Source organism: Corvus kubaryi, unplaced genomic scaffold, assembly GCF_017639235.1.
Source record: "Corvus kubaryi isolate FWS band 111438036 unplaced genomic scaffold, C.kubaryi_AGA036_p1.0 37334, whole genome shotgun sequence".
NCBI lineage: Eukaryota > Metazoa > Chordata > Aves > Passeriformes > Corvidae > Corvus > Corvus kubaryi.
The window spans coordinates 3,222,777-3,242,988 of record NW_024581108.1 but is presented as its reverse complement, the minus strand read 5'-3'; the positions used below and the strand labels follow the sequence as shown (position 1 = coordinate 3,242,988).

General features: G+C 40.1%; 1 long non-coding RNA gene across 1 annotated transcript; it reads right to left on the bottom strand.

Moving 5' to 3' along the window:
- Window positions 1–3,386: 3,386 nt before the first annotated feature.
- Window positions 3,387–18,790, bottom strand: LOC121666015. The gene is made up of 3 exons (XR_006016534.1): window positions 18,644–18,790; window positions 3,685–3,687; window positions 3,387–3,398 (listed from the first exon to the last, which is right to left on the bottom strand). It is a non-coding gene; the product is annotated as an uncharacterized LOC121666015 (long non-coding RNA).
- Window positions 18,791–20,212: the final 1,422 nt, after the last annotated feature.

The window sequence follows — 20,212 nt, the reverse complement described above, 5'->3', positions numbered from 1 at the left end:
CCCAAGTTGACAGCCTGCATGCAGAGGGCAGCGACTGGTTTAAAAACATCTTTTCTGCCTCCGGTCTCTCTTCATCCACCGGGAGCTTCAGCAGCCAGATTCCATCCATTATCAAGGACATTGTTTGGGTTTTGTTTATAGTGTTGTTAATTTTATTAGCCTTTCCCATTTTTAAGTGTTTGGTTTTGAAATCCCTTAAGCCTTTCCCCTCATTTCACTGTAATAAAGAAGGGGGAGATGTTGGGGTGGCTCAGCCTTCTCTCGGGCTGAAACCATCAAATGTCAGTCAAACCAGGGCCATCCACTGGGTGGATTTCCCCACCCAGGACAGTGGATGGGAAGGCGGACCAGAAGAGATCTAGGTTACCTCCCTGTGGGTGGCTCCCAATCCTAAATTACCTCCCCCTGTTCCAGAAAGTTCTCCCTTTTGTAGTTATTAATTGGTTCCCTGTTATGACTCCTGCCTCCCTGTTTTCCCCATTTGTTCTGAAAAATTGTATCCTCCCCTCTGCTTGTATCCCATTGGTTGTTTTCTCTCTCCCTGCCTTGCTCCACCCCCCCATAAAGGGTGAGCCCGCTTCCTCTCGAGGCTTTTCTCTGGTTCCTGGACCCTCCTGCAAATAAACCTGTTGGAACCCACACCAGAAGCCCCTCCCGCCTTCTTTGCCTCCGGGCTAACACGAGCCTAATCCACCGGCTGCCCAACGTGCTTCCTGAGGAGGAGCCAGCGCATGCAGCCATCCCACGCCGATTCCACAGAGCCGTCCAGCGAGGAAGCTGTGGAGGCCAACGCTGCGTCCCCTCTGCCCGAGGGCAGCCGGGGCTTGTGGTAACAAGCGCCCGGTTGCGCTACAGAAGTTCTAGGTTCCATTCTGCAAATCATTATTTTTAGTTGCTCAGGTATGCCACAATGACCTTTAGTGGATTACTAATCTTCAGCTTTACTGATCTCTTTTTTCTATTTATTGTATTTTCATGTCAAGCCTGTAATATGCTTGGCTTCCTTAGGAACAAACCAAACAAATTCTTTTTTAGGCATAAGAACATTTAACTTCTCTGTTTTGAACATGGTAACTGCTCCCTTCCATATTTATGTCTTAGCAGAACCAGCTGGGAAGGTGATCTCAGTAGATGCAGCAGTACTTGCTTTTGCTCTACTTAACAATTTCGTGTTTTCATGAATACAAAGGATGTCTTTAACACACACTTAGCAGGCTGCAACTGCTGAAGCATCTGTGTGCACCTTATCTTTCAAATCTCACTGGTAGAACCCTTCCTGCTGTACAGTAACCAAGAACTGGAATTGCCTTCATCAGTTCCAAAACATAATTCCTTTCCACAGTTAAGCAGTTTAGCTGGATGTAACAGAACAAAATTCTGAACTGAACAAATTGCACAGTCACAGGTTCCCATTTTCTCCATGTGCCATGGAAACTTTGCCTGGCTGATTACTACAGTCAGCTTCTTAGAAAAATGTAGCCCTATTTCCAGTACAATCTGTCATTCCTCTGTGTGAACTACAGCTTTCCCATTGAAGTTAGCAGAAATTCAAGGCAAAGAGGACTCTAGCACTGATTGCAGCATCAAGCTCTGTACATGGACTTGGCTTTTCAAACCCTGATTTTATGTTTCATTATAAACAGTATCTTCATGTTGATAAACTGCTGTCTGACTTCATCTTGGGGAGTATAAGGGGGATCTTAACTATTGCTAGATTCTATGAATTATTTTTAAAAAGTTGAACAAAATTTGCATTGACACAGCCTATCAAAGGCTGCTTGCTGAATTTTTGTAAGGTGCCACTTTCCTGAAGCAGTGAGGCTGCTGTTTCAGCTCCTTTGCATCAGTGTTGTTTGATGTGTTGAATAATTGTTTAGCTGCAGTCCAACATCTCACCAGGTTTGCACCAACAGGTGTTCTGGGCACTGACCAAACTCAATTCCATCTATCCAGTATTTATACCATATTCCCCAAAGGAAAATTTCATTCCTTTAGGAGAACATAAACTTTTTGCTATTTCTACATCAAAAGTTTTATCTGCTAAATTAGATGAAATGAAGCAAATTCCAAAAGCTGTTCCCTAGAAATGCTGCATTAGCTGCCAGCATATCTGCCCAAAATATTTTATACAGGTGGTTGAAAGACTCAGTTTAACTGTTCACACCTACTCTGTTAAATTGTACTTTCATACCCTTCTCTCAGGGCACTTTGTGTCAGTTTTTACTCATTTTTTAATTAAAATCTCAGCTACATGATTAGAGTTTTGTAGGTTTTGGTGTAGCTCTATCTTAAAAAGTTCAGCCTCATTGCCTATTACCTATGATAAAGTTATTATTACTACAAAAGAACCATGTTCTTAATTTGGCAGCAGTTTAGAAGTCTGAAGAGACTCTTGCTTATCTCAGTCAAAACATGACTGGATGGGACAGGTTAAAATACCTGCACTACAAAAGAGTAATTCATGTCATAATCTTTTAAGGGATTTGGGGTTAATTAGTTAATTAGTTCATTAGAAACCTGCTTGCAAACCTCAGAGTGGATGTGTTTACTCTCAGTTGTACCCCGCTGTGGTGTCCTCTGATGGTCTCCAGGCTCCCCCATGCTGCTGAGGAACGTTCCTCCTGCTGCACCGCCCTCCCTGCCATCCCAGCTCCATCCCCCAGCTGCCTCTCCCACAGCACGATTTAGGGCAGTCCCTCACTTCTCCAAAACTGGCCTCGTCTACACAAATGATTTGCAGGCAAAAGGAAACCTTTATCAGACGGCAACAGTAATTATTATAAATCATTGTTTTCATCCAGCATGAGAACGTTAATTAAGCCCAGTTAAACACAAAAGAACATAAGACATAAGAAATCTTGTCTATAGCTGAACACATGGGCATTTTCTGAAGCTGCTGTTTCACCTGTTTGTAACCTTGCAATACATGAACTCCAAGCCTGTGTATTCCAGTTCTGCCTCTGAAATCAGCAGATAAGTAAATAGCTGAAAATTACCTGGATGAAGATATTTAGAATATGGTTTTTTCAACACTAAAGCTGCTCTGCTACCAACACAGTGTAAGCAAACATGCGTAATGAGGCATTTGTTACTTCCCTGAGCACAGGGCTCAACTGCTCCCTGGAGTAGTTCCAGGGAAGTCAATGGAATTGCCCAAGGGATAAACTTAGTGCTGTTCAGATGACCGCAAAAGATCAAATTACTGCACTTTATGATATTATGCTCTCACCAGAGGTGTTCTAACAGATTGTGTGTGTTTCTAACTCAATTGAAACCAACTAACTTAATTAAAAGGTGCAAGTTTAAATTTCCAGCCTGCATCCACACTCCCATTTCTCCTACCAGCAGGCATGCTTACCGACTCCTCCCTCTCCCATTCCCTATCCCTCTGCCATTCCCTAGCCAATGACCTCAGTGACACCTCCTGTCTGCTGGGCAGCAGTGACCCTTAGTAGTTGTCATTTACAGGCACTGCCTTCTTAACCAGCCAGCTTGAGCACTTACAACTGGGTGGAGGCACGTCAGGCAGAATAATTGCTTTATACTTCACCGCCTGGCACAATTCCACTTAGGAGAATAATCCCACAAAATATTTTTTAGCTTTGTTTTGTTTTGTTTTATATTCCAGGAACACAGTTCTGCAGCTAAGAACATTTCACATTTTCTTGTTCAATTGTTCATTACAGACTGAGTTGGGGGGGTTTTGTCACACAGAGCCATACACTGAAACAAATGCCAGTTTTCTGCCCTTGTGTCGCTTTAGTGTTGGGTTTAGGAGGTATTTCGCTGGAGGATATTAGGAAGATGAAACCTGAATTCCCTTCATTTCAATGTCCATTTTTTTTCCAATGGAATGACTGAACAGAGCAAAACAACTGATGGCTTGTATATTATTTACTGTTGCTAGTCCATGAAACTTTAGAATTGCAACTACAGCCACCCATCACTTCCATGAAGTTTCTTTTGTGTTTTAGGAACTGAGGATGTATTTAAGGTGTCTTAAAAGGACACAGGAAAGGTTGCAAAGTTTTCTTATTTGAATTCTCATTCTGGGACCAGAGATTTCTGCCAGTGGCCTTTCCTAGGTTTTTGCACATTTTTTGACAAAAATTCAGTATTTATGTGGAATAGCATTTTAAGTAGGAGCACAGAGTCAGGGGAAGAATGCAGATCTATCTTCCTACTTGCAGTGGAACAACTAATGGCATAAAACCAATTTGTATATTTGTGAATATGGTCAGATTGATTACTGGGAGGGACAACCTGAGTCAACTTTACTCAATTATGTAGATTAAATAATATAACTTATGAAACCAGACATTATAACTTGAAAGAATTATTTTGTTAGCTTCCACATGCAAAACTTCTCTGATTTTTCTACTGTTGAGATTTACCTAGTCCTCTGCAGACAGCTATGTCTATTAAAGACCATTCAGCTAATTTATTGTTCTTCCAATACACTCCTCTCTAATGTATTTTCTCCTGTGGATTAATAAAATAAGGGTCAGACTTCAGAGAGTGACAAAGCATGAGTCAGTGAGGATGATTTAGAGTTCAGCTGAGAGTGCCAACAACACCTTTTGATAAATACTCCAATCAGTTTAAAGTTGTCTCCTAACGATGACAGTGAATGTTAGTGATAACTTCTCAAGCAAGAGCTGCCAGGATGTAGGAGTTAATAATGGCAGGAAAACAGGTAAAGGCCTAACTCCTGAGGAGTCCCTGGAGATTTTATAAACTTGCATCTAAAAGAACATGGGTAGAAAACAGAAAGAAAAATGTAAAATCTTGTATCAACTGGATTTTCAATTCAGAAAAACAGTCATCAGAATACTTTTTAACATTCTTGGTTCTGTATTTTAGCATGGAACCCTTTTCAAACAGAAATACAAAGAAAAATGTATTTCTTTAAAATGTATGAATGGTGTTAGAATGAAAAAGGTCTTTAGAAACCTTGAGGGAATTCAGCTATAAATAGAAAACTACAGTCAAGATCTAAGACACTGAGCAAAGTGACTCAAACCAGATTATTGCAGTATTAACAAACACTTTCTAAGGAGCCACACGGAGCAGAAAATGGTGTTGATGGTATTGTCTTCTGGGTGCTGCAGGCTCTGGGCAGCAGAGGTTTATCTGCAGAGAGGTGTGAGGCTCCAGGAGAAAGTCTTGGACAAGGAGAAATGGGGGAATTCTGCTGAGGAGAGCACTGCAGCTGCCCTGGGAGGAAAGCTGACCCTGCTGGTGCTCCCAGCCCCCTTTAGTGCTGCCGCGTTCAGTGGCTCCAGGGAGAAAGGGGTGTGCCAGAATAAAGCCATTTACAACACTAAATTACACTGTTTGGGACATTTACTAAGAAGATTAGAACATTTTTATATTGATCTTAAGACTCTGTTTCACAACCCTGAAGTAATTACAGGTCCAGGGAGTGCCTCTAGTGGTCTCTGTGGTGGGGATTAAGTGGATTGTGTGGACAGGATTACCATTTAAATTTCCAAACTCGAACAAAGTTTTATCATGAAGTCTGTTTGGAGTTCTAAAATCAGCCCCCACATTACTTTACGAATATAGATTTATATGCAAATCCCATCAGCTTCAAAGATATTCAAATGAGACCTGTAAGAGTTATTGTACCACAATTGATTTTACAAATAATACTAACTTTTAAGAACTTTTATAGAGTTTTCAGTTCATCTAGCCTTGAAGTTCATCTTATTACCTGATTAAAAACCAGCATTGCATCAAGGATTTCAGAGGCTAAACAGTTTCTCTAGCAAGCTGTGAAGCCTGGCATTTAAACTTCTAAGAGAAAATTAAATCAAGTTTTATGTATTTGCTCTGATGGAATGTCACCAACCTGTTAGCCTTGGAAGCATGATGGTACCATTTCAAATTTCTATGTCAAAACACACCCATTTAAAAACTCATAAAACAAGTGCAAGTGCATCAAGGACTGATATGGTAAAGAAAGTGTGACTGATAACAGGCAGCAGCATTTGAACTGCCCTGCCATGGAATGCTCAGTCAGTTTGGTCCCTCATACTCCTACATAGAGAGAGGAATGAGGAATGAGGAAAAAAATATACAGAATTTGAGTTGGGGACAGCACTTCTCCAGAGATCCATGGCACAAAATATCTCTCCTGTCTATCCCAATGTAGTTGACAGACCTTCAAAACTTTCACACTGCCTGGAAGCCCTGGAAACTTTACTTAAGGATTTAGAGCTGAAAAGCATGGAGGGAATTCCTACCACTCAGCAGCCCTGCTGTGCAGGTGTGAACTCATTAGCTCCCACAGTCTCATCTATTCCAGGGATTCACAGGATTTGTTCTTGCCTTTACAGAATTGCATCTGAGAATCTTCCCAAGCTATTAATCTTTCTGTCCAGCCATGACTATAAAATCTTGCTGGCTTTATCAGTCTGCAAGATCTGAGGCTGTTCTTTATGGCTGAGCCAGGAACCTTACAATTTGGACTCCTAAATTCAGTTACTTTTGAGAATTTAAAAACCCTTAAAATTTATTTCCTTCAAAAGTGAAATTTTGGAGAAAAGAGAATTGGTTGTTCTGGAAAGAAAACACTTCAAAATGTCAGCTTTTCAGGGAACAGATGTAGCAACCATTTTTTGTTTTAGGCTGCAAAAAGCCTAAAATTAGGTACTGAATGCATTTTTTATTCTAGTGGCCATTCACTAGTGCATCCTGGCAGGCTTATCAGAGATATTTCAAGCCTAACTTTTTTTTTCTTTTTAAACACTACTTTAATGGCAGAGGAGAAAATGATTGATCAAGCAGAGATTTGCCCACAAGGGGAAGAGAAGGAAGAGTAAGGAATCTCGAGTTATTGGCTCCCAGGCACTGGGGAGAGCAGAGTGTGTTCCCCACGTACATGCTCCATCTTGGGCATATCCTGAGTATCTGCAGTAACTGGCACCTCTGCAAGATGCCCAGTTTTGGCTCTGAAGCAGAAAAGAGTTCTCTTGTCTTGCTTCACTTGTCCCCAGATAGAGGATAAAACATTCCAATGTCTAATGTAAATCCTGATTATCCCTATTAACTAAACATGTGGCATAATTATATAAAACATCTTCTCAATCTAGCTGTATGGGGTTCCTTAATGTTTTCCTGCTAACAAATGGAATTAGAGCAGCTAGCAATAATGTCAGCTTTAATTAAATTTCATCTTTTGACTATATCCACTTATTTTAAAGCCCAAGTCATTTAAGTCCTTACTAATATGTCTCCTTTTGTTAACCAGATTGCTCTGTTTCACGCAAAGGTCTGTATCTAAATATACAAGCAGCAACAGCAAACACTATAGTTGAGATTACAGAACTATTTTTATTTTGTTTTCCCTCTGCTTTTAAATAAAAGGCATGATATTTTCTGTGATCAGTATGAGCCTGAAAGTGAATACGTAATTGGTTTGACCAAAAATAAACACGCATTAGCGCTGGGAAAAATGTATGTTTTTATAATAATATTCTACTGCTGAGGGTTGTTTTTTTTGTTTTTTTTTTTTGTTTTTTTAACAGTGCTACAACTGAAACAGCTCAAAATTTAAAGCTAAAGTTTACCATTGCGGTAGTTGTCACTTGGAAATAGTTTTGGGGTTTTTTTCTGACAGATACTGCTTTTAATTTGACTGTGTTACAGATGTAAGACTTTGCCACTCAGGTGCTACCTCCAAAACTCCTACAATGTGCAGTCCCACCTTCAGCTGACCTTCCAGTAACATCTGCAGTGATTTATTGTGCACATGCTCTGGTCTGAGGTACATTGCGATTAGCAAGAAAAGACAAAAATTGCTCAGGCTGCCTGAATCATAAGGACTTGGGCAAGAGAAAATTTTAAGATGAAAAGGGTCTGCAATATGACCTTTGAAACTTTGCTCTCATGTGCTCTCTGACCAAGCTGCATACCACAGAGAAATTATTCCTTGGCAGGGATATCACAGGGATATCTTTGGAACACAACAATTATTTTTCCAGAACAAAACAACATGCTGTGATTTGCCTCCAATGGTAACACTTCAGTGGAAAAAAACCTGTGCCAACAAATGGTTTTATCTTAAAATCCAAGGACGAATATCCCAGTTTAAACCAAACAACAACCAAACCCATTTGTGAACGACTTCAGCCTTGCAGGCTTTCTGACACCAACTTATGCATAGAACTCAGTAAGTGTATGACAATCCTAAAATCAACTATTCTTAAACGTTTTTTTAAAAAAAGAACAAGGATTTGCATTTATCATTTTAAGCATGTCTCTCTCTAAAGTTCATTAAATCCTTCTAGTATGGCAATACAGATCACTGGTACATAACAAAAGTAATTACCTCCTCTGCAGCATTACTTTTTAAATTTATATATATTTTTATCCTCTGCATTTTTTCTCCAAGTAAGCACTTTCAATCTTTTAAATCCCCCTCCTATGGAACATTTTCCTCATCTCTAATCATTTAATCATCTGAATATGAATCTCCTCTATTCATGTTTAGGAAGGGTATTACTGTGAATCCTTGGACTTTGTGATGCCATAAGCTATGCTGGCTGCCTCTTAAGGAGGCTGCAGGCCTGAATTTTTTCACATTTCATATTTTAGTGTTTTGTGAAGGAAGTAGAATGTTTAGGGCCTTATAATTTTTAGAGGACATGTTCCAGAGGCAAAGAAGTCAATTAGAAGAAGAAAGGAGCTAGGCAGTGTTCTCTTTACAAAACAGGATGTTTGGGGATTTTAAAGGCCTATTGCATGGATTAGCAAGACATTTTATCAGGGCGTACATAAATTAATCAGGGACAATTATAAAAATTGTTCCTAGAGATAAAGCTGAGCTGGCTATTGCAGATTACTCCTAGCAGCATTTGTCCAGGTTAAGACCAAGCTGTGCTTGCTACACTTAAGGGAGTGCACACAATACCTGTAGTACAGTAGTACAGTACCTTTCATGATGCCCATGAGGTCAGGTTAAAGGCCAGCACTAACTGTTCTATTGCAGATGCTATCACAGCACCTTGCAAAAATGAATTTTATTGCAAATACTCTCACCTGATTTTAACAAAAACCTCCTTCTAGAAACAGTAAAATAAATTAGCACAACAATGCTGTTACACGGGGTTAGATTCCATTTACATTGTAAATAGCAGGTTAATGAAAGCAGTACTCACGTATCTTCTGAAATGTTTCCATTTAATATTTGTAATTGTATATTAAAGATTTGGTTTATTATCTTTTCAGCCCAAGGCATAGTCAGTGCTCAGTCAATTCCAACCTACTAAATTTGACTGTACTAAAATTCCCCAAAGATAACTCATTATATAAGAGAAAGGATAGATTTTCTGAAATCAAACTCATTGACGATACATGTTTTTTAGCCAATTTAGTGTTATATGATCCTGGAAAATTGCTTTTACTTCTTTGCCCTTGCAGTATCTGTTTTTGTGGATTTGAACCCCATCTGCCAGTTCAAGTTGAAAATGAATTTCACACATTTGAATTGGTACATGAATTACAGTCATGGCTGGTGGCATCACAACGCTCTCGGAACCAAGGCTCGGAAGCAGGGAAGGTCACTTTCTACAAAGAGATTGTTAACAACAAGGATGAATAATTGGAACTTAATGAGCATGGAAGAACCTCTCATAAGTACTTTACTAATCTTCCAAACTGCTTCACAAGACACCAAGTTGCATCAGTTTTATTAAAAAGCTGAATCAAAACAATGACACTTTTCAAACCTAGCCAAAACAAACTCAGGAGGGACTAAGCTTTCAACAAGATATGTACTTCGTACAGTGCCCAAATATAGATAAATCTAAAGCGCTGTCTCAGAAAATCTGACTTCAGGGTTGTGCTGAAGCAGGAAACAGAACAAGATGTTCTACCACTGCGTCCCTGACCCAAGCTCAGGTGCAGCACTGAGGCCTCCTGCCCCTTTGCACAGTGCAGATAATCAATGGTTGGGTTTCGGAGCAGAAACCTATTTATAATATCCCAGCTCTGAGTGAGGATGATTTACCATCCTGCCACAGCTGGACTAGTTCTCATTAGAAACTCATTTAACACTAGCTTAGATTTTTCTCCGGTACATTACAGTGCAAACACTCTCAGATGTTCTATCAGAGAGCTTCATTCTGGGAGATGATCTGCCCTGGCACATCCTTGTATCTACACAGCTTAGATGGCAAAATCAGGACTTGAACTCTTGTGTCTTTGCAAGCTCCATTTCTGTCCTTTATGTTCAGATAAACAGCAGGAATGCGAGGGGAACTTAACAAGGTCACTGTATCTTATCTGCAGTGTAATCAAACCATCCCTGATAGAAAGTTAGTGCAAACCCTTGGAGTGATTTCCTGCCGCTGCTTTTTACACCATCCTCTTGCTATCAGAGCATCTGGCAGCAGAGGGCCTTCTGTTGGGATTTTCTCTTTACTTTTGGAGTGTTACTCTAAAACCTGCTTGATCATTTGTTCAGTGTATTCCTCAATGCTGGAAAACAATACATAATATGCATTTATTGAAAATAATGCCTTACTATTCTACCATTTTGTAAAACCAGGCTGGGTAGAAGAAGCAGAAACTGCTCTGGTTTTTCTGCAGCACATGGGATTCATGTCACTGCAGAGTCTGGATCTTCATTTTCCAGAAGAATTCTATTGCGTCACAATAGCTTAACACAAAAGGCCACATTGTTGGTTTTACAGCAAAGCTGAAGTTTTCTGTGTACAAATACACAGCTATCAAAACTCCTGACTCCTCTAATCATTGTAGTCAGTCTCTTGTATTACTATACTTGTATAGTAACACCTTGTATTATTATACTTGCATATTTTGACTGAGGCATCAGCAACACAGAAATGAGTTTTCTTAAGAGGCATCTAAAATGGCAAGAAATGATTTTTTCTCAACTGTTTACCACATTTCTTAGTAAAACTTTCAAAATCGATCAGACAACCTACACAATACACAGCTGCAGACATGAACAATCATATACTCCTGAATGTTAAAAGGTGTAGCCACAAGAATTTGCTTAGGCAAAGTCGGGCCTAGAAGTTCAAAAAGATTTAACATCCTTCCACAAATTGGCATACAAATTAAAAACTGGAAGCTAAGGTTTAAAAAAAGGAAAACTACAAGATAAAATGACTCAATCTTGAAAAGATTTTGTTTAATTATTCAGAAACCATGCCTTGTGTTTAGAAATTATATCACATTATATATTTTCTAAGTGGAACAATGATTGTTGAACAGAATGTCTCTTAAATAATGCTTATGCAACCACTCGTATGTGGTTTCTGCTGCTGCTGTTTGACCAATTATTTTTCATAAATCTAAATGTTTGGCTTGCTTTCATCTTAAAAATAAAATACACATGAAACCTTAGGCTGATGCTAATACTTGGACCCTTCAGTAATAATTTGCTGAATATCTGTGCATCTTTGCAACAAATGTCTGTTGCAGGGCTTAGTTTACATTCCTGATGTCAAATTTTGTTCCATTCCTAATAAATTATAGATGATAGTTTTAGCAACATTGTTATTGAAGCAGATAGTGTTTGATTCAATACATTAAAATCCAATTATATTCCTACATCATAAGTGGATAATAATTGCTTTATTATTAAAACATAGCTTTCATTCTGACAGTGTTTAATGCCTTTTCTGAAATCTGTGCAGCACAATAATATTGACAGAAAAGCTAAAGGTTATATGGACAGCAAAATGTCATGTGTTACCATTATACAACACAGAAAAGGTTTCCATTTATAGATTTCATTATCAACTGCATTTTATGTTCAAAATATTTAATCTGTCTTTTTTATCTCAGAATTCTGTGTTGACCTTCATCTTTAGGAGGATTTAAACTGTGTACAATGCTGCTGTTCAATCATTATTATTTTAGTTTTCCTGAAAATAGTCTATTAAAAAACAAAATCAAAATGTCACATTTGTTATTTATTTTCTTCCCTTTCTATTAAGGTGCCTAAGATTGTGAGCCTGGCTGGTTGAGATACCCAGTACTTACACTGCCTCTGCACACGGACTGGGCTGTACACCTGTTATCAACCAGAAAGTGAGGACTTCAGTTTTCCTATGTGTTCCAAACATATTCATGATAAACTGGGTAAACTTTCCCTGTACTTTCAGTGTGATCAAGGTGATGGATTCTCCCACCAACTAGAGCTTCACTTAAAAAAGCATTTTCAGGATCACTTTCACAGTGCAACCACAGTCCATTATTACACCTGTGGTGACATTCTAAAGAAAGCTTTTTCTCTACTTGGTGACTGTTGGCTTTCTCCTGTTTCCTTCTTGGCTGGTGAGTAGCAAAATGTAGAAGAATTTGCAAGGTTTGCATGTATATGCTTCCATAAACACACATCTCCAGAAGGCAGTTCTTTAGAGACTGAACTAGGATTTTGTTGGAAACAAAGATGGTAAAAGTAGCTAGATTGCTTCTAGTAGATTTTTTGAGAAATGGTATTGTATAAGCATATAAAATATAAATACCTTGAGTCAAAAAAACCCAGTAACAACAAAGTAAATGGAAAGATAAGAGGATTAAGGGGACGATCACCAGGAGCAGTTCATTAATCTTGCCTTGCCCTGCCTTCCCCCCAGTGGAAGTTGGCAAAGAGCCACTGACTCTCATGGAGGTGTGTCAATCAGACAGGTAAGGACTGGACTTACTGTACATACATTTTAACTTTGTTTAAATTGACTCTACAATATACCTGAAACAAAACTTAGAATAAAAACTCAAAAATCACTGGTGTGGTATTAGGAAGTTCTAATGACACAAACACATATACTACAACACAGCTTAGAGATACCAAAGCAAGCTATTTCCAAACCAGTGTGTAGAAAATGGGTTAACAAATAACATTACCAAGTGTTTGTGCAAACCACAACATTAAACCCACTTTAAAAACTGCACGTGTGCTTAACCTTAATTCCACTGACTGCCAGTGTGCCTAAGGGCCTTCAGTACCAAAAAGGGTTGCAATACTTAAGAGTTCTATACAAAACAGAGGAAAGTTTGTGGAATGCTGACTTCTGAAGGTCTCTTGTTATGTCCCTGTGCTCAGGGCAATGGAGAGGAAATCAGATCCCTGTACACTGGCTTTGCAAAAAAATACATGGAGCATGGAGCATAGTGTCCTGCCATTATGATGTGCTGGAAAGGGCACAGTTCTTGTTATTATCTCCACCAGCAGGTAATAGCCCTCTCTGAAATCATGGCAAGATTCATAAGAGATTATGTAACACTGGAAGAGACCATGCCTCAATGCCTGTGACTGCAACACTCTCTTGTTTGTGTTTTTAGAAAGTTTCAAGACATCTGATATCTAGAGAGCCAGTAACCAAAGCACATTTCAGTGGAAGACCTGAAAGGCCTGGTGAATCTGAAATACACAGGACCCTAAACCTTGGGCCACCAGGCTGCCTTTCATTATGCTCTTTGTGAACAGGCTCAGCCAGTGCACAGCTCTGGACAGCACTGGGAGATGTGAATGCTGATTGCAGCAGGTGCTGCAGTGACTCGTAGAGCTCATTCCCAAAGGTGCTCTACCTCACAGTTAGGACCAGACACAAAATACACTGAAGGCTGAATTAGTTGTCTTAGAAGCTATCAAAAGCCTTCCAGCCATGATCTTTCCTGAAGACATGTTTCCCCATCCCATTTGTGAGCAGTACATACCTATCATTTGACAGGCAAGGCACTCATGAAAAATGACTGTAGGTCAGGTGAACCCAGACTACATCTGGATTATTGGTGAAGGTGATTGAGTTCACTATAGGGACTGAAGGTATTTGCTCCTTCAGTTCAAGACTTCAAATTCCTGTTATTGCTCTGGACATGTTATTTACAGAGACTGAGATAGTCAGATCAGTCCATGGGTGTGATTTAAACCCAGCAGCAGTAATGTTCTGTTCTGAATTCAGCATTAAGAACAGGACAAGTATTTAAATTCTGTTTTGATGGTTTTGATACTGTCAGCCCTAGGACAGCTGGTCTTCCTTTTCTGCTGACTTAAACAGTCTGTTTAGAAATACAGTGACCAACTGGCATGCACATTATAAAAGGAAAAATAAATTCATTTAATGCAAGTGTTTATCACTTTTACTTTTCTCCAATTCAAAAAACATCAGAAAAATAGAATACATATTCAAAGCCATAGAGAAGACAACATAAAGGACTTTTGAAACAAAACTGATAAATCAAAATACGTTTTCCAATAATCAGAAGGAAACTATATCCCCTTGCAAAAATGTGATGGAGACCACACCACAACAAAGCCTTCCCAGAATTGCTGTTGGTAAGTATTCAGGCTTTTTCTTTGATAAGAAAATTAATAAACAACTTCTGATGCATAGTGGGTATCTCTATTTTGCTCTTCTTGGTGCATGATCTAGATAGAGCGAGTCAGAAATTCAGAACAGAGACCTCACAATGAGGGATGCATCCACTGAATCAAACACATCCTGTTCACTCTCCTTCTCTACAAGAATTTCTTCATAGTTTATAATATAGGCAGATGAAAACAAAGTGCTGCAGTTCTAATATGTGTGTATTTACTGGGTTGCTTCCTCGTGAAAATGCAATCTGGACTTATGACAAATGTCCCGCAGAATTGCTTTGAAGTGAAGGCAAATTTTGGGCCTTACTGTACACATCTGTCACCCTGATAAAACCTAAAACTTGTAAAAAAATAAAAAATAATGTATTATTAAGAACACTCATCAGTTTATATGAAATTGATTTCAAAATGTCTGAACGTGCCTCCTTGGACAGAAGTCTCCATTATCATTTCAATGGCCCAAACATCACTGTTTTCAGAAAGGAGCAAGAACAGGCTGACTTTGAGGACAGGAGTGAGAACAGTGAGATTTTGGCTTCAACGTGACCCTGAACAACACCTTAAACACTGTTTCAGTCATCTGCTGTCCACACAATTCAAAAGACAAGCGGCGAAAGGATGCTCACACACACCCGCAGCGCGGGCTGTGTCCGTCAGAGGGCGGCGGTGGCCGCGCCGAGGGACCGGGAGCTGGAGCCAGCGGGAAGGGTCGGGGAACACCCGCGGCACGGCGGGTTCCAGGGATGCAGGGAGCTGGAGCCAGCGGGAAGGGTCAGGAACACCCGCGGCACGGCGGGTTCCAGGGATGCAGGGCGCTGGAGCCAGCGGGAAGGGTGGGGAAGGATGTAGGGCACAGCGGGTTTGGGAGCAGCAGGAAAGAGGCGCTGGGAAGGAGCAAGCCGGAGATGCTGCAGGTGTCGGGGGGGTTGCCAATCCCGCTGTTTGCACAGCTGAGACTCGGCCATGCCAACGGAGGAAGGAGCCGCCCGTGCTTTCAGAGCTCTCAGAGAGTTTGAGACCAGTTGTGGCCGTGTGGCACTGACCGCTCGCCCCTCTGCTCGGCTAGCCCCTGCGGTGTGCGGCAGGAGCGGGCAGCAGCTGGAGGCTCTCGGCTTTAAAGCTGCTCCTCAGGAGCTCAGCTCTGCCCAGGGGAGCTGAAGCTCCAGGTGCTGCAGCTGTCAGCAGCCCCGACGAGGCAGAGCATTAAAAAGTAGCGAGGAGGCTCGCGACGACAGACAATACAACAGTATCCACAGACAACAAGCCCAGAACAGAGTTGGGAAACCTCTAATAAAGGAAGGCGTTACAATGGGGATGGCTTAACTGGGAACCAATAGGATCTCTTAGGGGAGGGATAGGGACAGGGATAGACACTCATAGGGACCAATAGTCTCGAGTGTTGGAGCGAAAGGGCTCACATGCCCCAATGGGGCGTCGTGCTTTAGGGGATTTCCAAGAGGGGAGGCATCTGAGGGGGCAGGATCTCGGGGGATTGACAGGGACCATATTAGGGTAATTAGGGAGGGCTTTGGTGACAGGCACAGAACTTTCGGGAATAACGGGAGGGGTTTGGGTGATTGATGGGGAACCGACTAGAACAAGGGGAGGAGAACAACCATATAGGGAACACCGGGGGAGCGGCTTGGGTCTGGGGCAAACCACCTGGGAATAGGAGTGGGGAAGGTGGGGATGAACCATTGGGGTGCAGAGAACATACGAAAATACAGTAAAAGTATCGCATCACCACATGGTCACAGCTTGTCCTGCATTGCCTTTTTATGATGCTCTGCATATTATCTGTCCTTATAATCAGCATGAGGTTTTGATTTCTACTTAAGAAAGTTGCTCTAAGCCTGTTCAGCTGCTGAGTTTGCCATCTCCTAATTCTTGCACTAACAGATAGAGCTCTAGAAAATCCTTACAGTGCATTTCTCGGAGATAGATTACCTTAGCTGGTCACTTAGAAAGCAGGGATCTTTTCATAATCTTTCTTACCAATAATTAAATCACTTCAGGAACAGCTAACCTCCCAGAAATGCCAATATCAGGATAACTAGTTGTCTTGGGGTGACCTTATGATGTGTATCCCATATTGCTGCCTATGCCCAGAAATTAATTCCTGTGCCTTTCTATGCCTCTAAACTGAGCCTGAGAGGGGGAAGGAAAAAACTGAGCAAAACTTTCTCAAAGCAGTTTGCAGCTTGTTCAAGGTCACACCCAGATAGCAATTGGTTTTCCCCACTGCGGCAGGGGAGGGAGGAAGACCCGGCTTGCTGCGCCCAGAACAGTTTTTTGGCCAGGGGTTCAGCTGCTTTGTTCTCCGGAGGGAGACTGAGAGTTGAATTTTTCCTTCTCTGGAATTTCGGATTTTCTCCCTTTTCTACTGGACTGCTTGATTGCTGTAACATCAGAGCACATCGGGAAGACTTTCCACCGGGCACAGAGGGCCTGGCCCTGGGCCAAGCCCCAGCTCCGAGGAGACCAAAGGGAGGACTCGAACACTTTCCCAGGTTTTTCCTCCACAGCGAAGGATTTTACCATTTGACATTATTTTCCTTTCCCATGTGTTTGTTAAATAAATAGTTTTATCTTCTTCACTTTCCTTCGAGGAAAATTTATTTTTTCCCAAACCTGGTGGGGGAGGGGTGGTTGTGCCTTCTCTCAGAGGATGTATTTCTAAATTTGGCCAAACCGGTACACTAGTTAAAATGACATTAAGCCTAATTACTTGTGGTAAACTCGCAGTAAAGTCCATGAAATCACTGTCTCTGTTTTCAGTGTAAGTTGCAAACAACTCAGTGGAATACAGAGTATGAGATACACCTATACTTAATGTACTGATATAAATGTAATTCTGTAGATTTGTTTTGTCACACACTATGAAAACATTAAAGGGCAGGTACAGATTTCCCAAGATATCGGAAATAAAATATTCAAACCATTTTCATTGTTGGATATTAGCCAAAACGTTAAAAGTTTTCTGACAAAAATATTACCTTCCTTGTCCTGATCATTGGGATAAATGCTTCTCAAACTTTAATTATGGCCTGATTTTTCACGGAAGATGCAAAGTTAGAAACTTGGACAAAATGAACTTTTGTTCAAAGACATCTTTTACTCTTTGTTAAAATAAATGCAAGTTGGTACAACTTAATGGATAATTTACAATATTTAGCCCAGCTGTGCACTGATATATTGATTTCTTGATCTTGCATCATTGATGAATGTGATTCCCTTGAAAAGATATGAAAAATGCCTACAGCTAGACAGGCCTTGCACAGAAAAGAGAGGAGACTGAAAAAATGTGCTTTCTGGAGTAGATCAAAGCATTCTGCTGGAATGAATTGTACACGGTGATATTTAATTGATCTTCCTGCACCTGAAGAGAACAAGGCACACGGGACCTCACCATTAGGAACTCTTTTTAAACCCACATGAATTGTGCTTCGGTCCAGGATTCCGTGGCTGCTGTACTGAGAAGCTGATTAGAAGTCCTCGGGGGGGAAGAACTAAAATGAATAAGCATCCTGCAAGTGTCAGGCACCACAGAACCATTCTGTTAACTGGTGATAGAAAACAGTATCTACTACACCACGTCTCAAAATTTGTTTCCTAGTTTATTCCTTCAGTTTCTTTAGAAGTTCTTATTACAATAGATTTTCACATGCAGTACCTTCATTAGACTGCACTTAAGGGCATGGCAGTGGAAGACCTTTGCGCCCTGAAAAGGTGAATGATTATAGAAAGAAAATGAGAAAACTAAGTTTTAACAACCCAGAATATTTCACTGGATTCTAGACAGCAAAGTGTGCACTAGAGAAAAGGAATCTTTAAAGAATGTAACTTGATAAATTTTTTGAGAAAAACCAGGAAATACTGGAAAGCACATTTTCAGAATATTTGAAGAAAGACAACTAAAGAACAATTACTTGATTACATTCTAACAGCCAGCTTTTTTTTCCACTTCAATTTATTTCATCTGTTCCTTTCTTCACCTCTTTTTTGGGTTTGCAAATTGTATGCAAACACCTATAAAGTTTCACTGATCAACTGGAACTCAGAGGAGAAGAGTACATTCATTACAGCACAGTGACAAGACTGGGGAACGGGAACTGGGCTGACTCCGTGAATCATCATCAAAACTCTTCCATCCCAAATTCAGGATCAATGCACAAAGAAGCTTCAAGAAGCTACCATGTAAATGAATAGGGATCAGATTTTAAAAGCCTGACATGTATTACAACAGGATCTTCTTTTAAAAAGAAACAAATGGGACTTAGTCACCTGTTGGGGAGAATGAAAGTTTGGTAAGAAAGTTTCACAGATATGTAGGGTTGGCAGAAAGGTCTGTGAATGTAGAAACTGGGGATGAGACAGAAATGAAAGCAAGTTTTGATATAGAATAAAAGATGTTTTGCTGAAACAGTGATCGATGAGTAACTGAGAAGGCAAAGGTTGGAGATGAGTTGGAAGGAGATTTTTATGAATAGGACAAAGGTATGTGATTACAAACAAAGACATGTTTTTCACCAAGTAAGTAAGTCTCAAGAAGAGCATAAGTAAATAGAAAACATGTCTTTACCAAAAAGAGAGATATGGCAGGCAAACAAGAAATGTTGATGTAGCAAGAAGAAGAAAGGTCTGAGACTTTTCCATTGTAAGCTTAAATTGTAACTTACTTACTCTTGTGATTGGATAATAATGACTATAACATGGTGATGGTAGTAGTTATGATAGGCTATAGGCAAATGTAAAGGTATCGTGTATGGTGCTTATTGGTTGTTATGTGTTAAGATACTCTGCAAAGAAAAGTATCTAATGCTTTGTAACTTGAACAGAAAGCAGCTTCAGGTATGCCCACAGCTGGAGCTGGCAGCTGTAGGGCTGGCTCTGGATACCCACTCCCTGAAATGCTGTAACTTCGCCTATGCAAGAACAGCTTTCAAGAGAGCCGCCTGAAATGCAGACAGCCTTTGTGAAACTTTCTCCTGTAGTCACCTATTGGAGAAAACAGTGGGTCACTAATTAATTAATACACTAGCCAGAATCTAGGTTCAATTCTAAATTGTGCCATTAACTTCCTGTATTTTCCTGAATGTGCGAATCAAATCACTTGTTCTAGATAAAAATACACATAGATGAATTTCTACTATCAGTCCTTTTTGAAGTGCCATATTAAGCCCCATTTTCATGGAAATATTAATTTACACTTCTAAAAGTGACTGCTGTCATAAAATCAGGGTTGTAGTTTGTTCCAACTGAATAACTCAAGCATTTTTAAATCGCTATGTTCGAAGAGACTCTATTAGTAACAAAAGAAATTAAATACGTAATATTACATAAGCGAACTACCTCTGATCATTCTTTTCTGCTGACAAAAATACAGACTTTAAAGTCAATTAAAGTCTGTTCATTCATCTGAGAGAAAATATTTTGTTGAATATTTCACATATTCATGATAAGTCTATCTAGAGTAATTGACTGGATTTTATTTGAAAACGTTGCAGAGCATTAATGAACACACCAATGCAATGAGCTGCAGATGCTTCTTGACAGCAGAAAATTATGAATTTGTTACATGTCTGATTAGCAAAGTCCTGTTTCACACCTTTGGTTGCTAAGAAAGGTTATGTTTTCCAGAGAGACTGGTTTTTTTAGTCTATCACCTACAAACTTCAGTGACTGGCAAAGAAAACATCTTGACTATTCAGCTCAATTTAAGACCAACTTTAGTTGAGCCAAATTCTCCTTCCACTATGCAAAAAAAATTAATGGATAACTCAGAAGAATTGATAAAGTCCAATAGAGAATTAGACTGAGAGAAGTCAGATGATGATTTTTAAAGAGCCCACA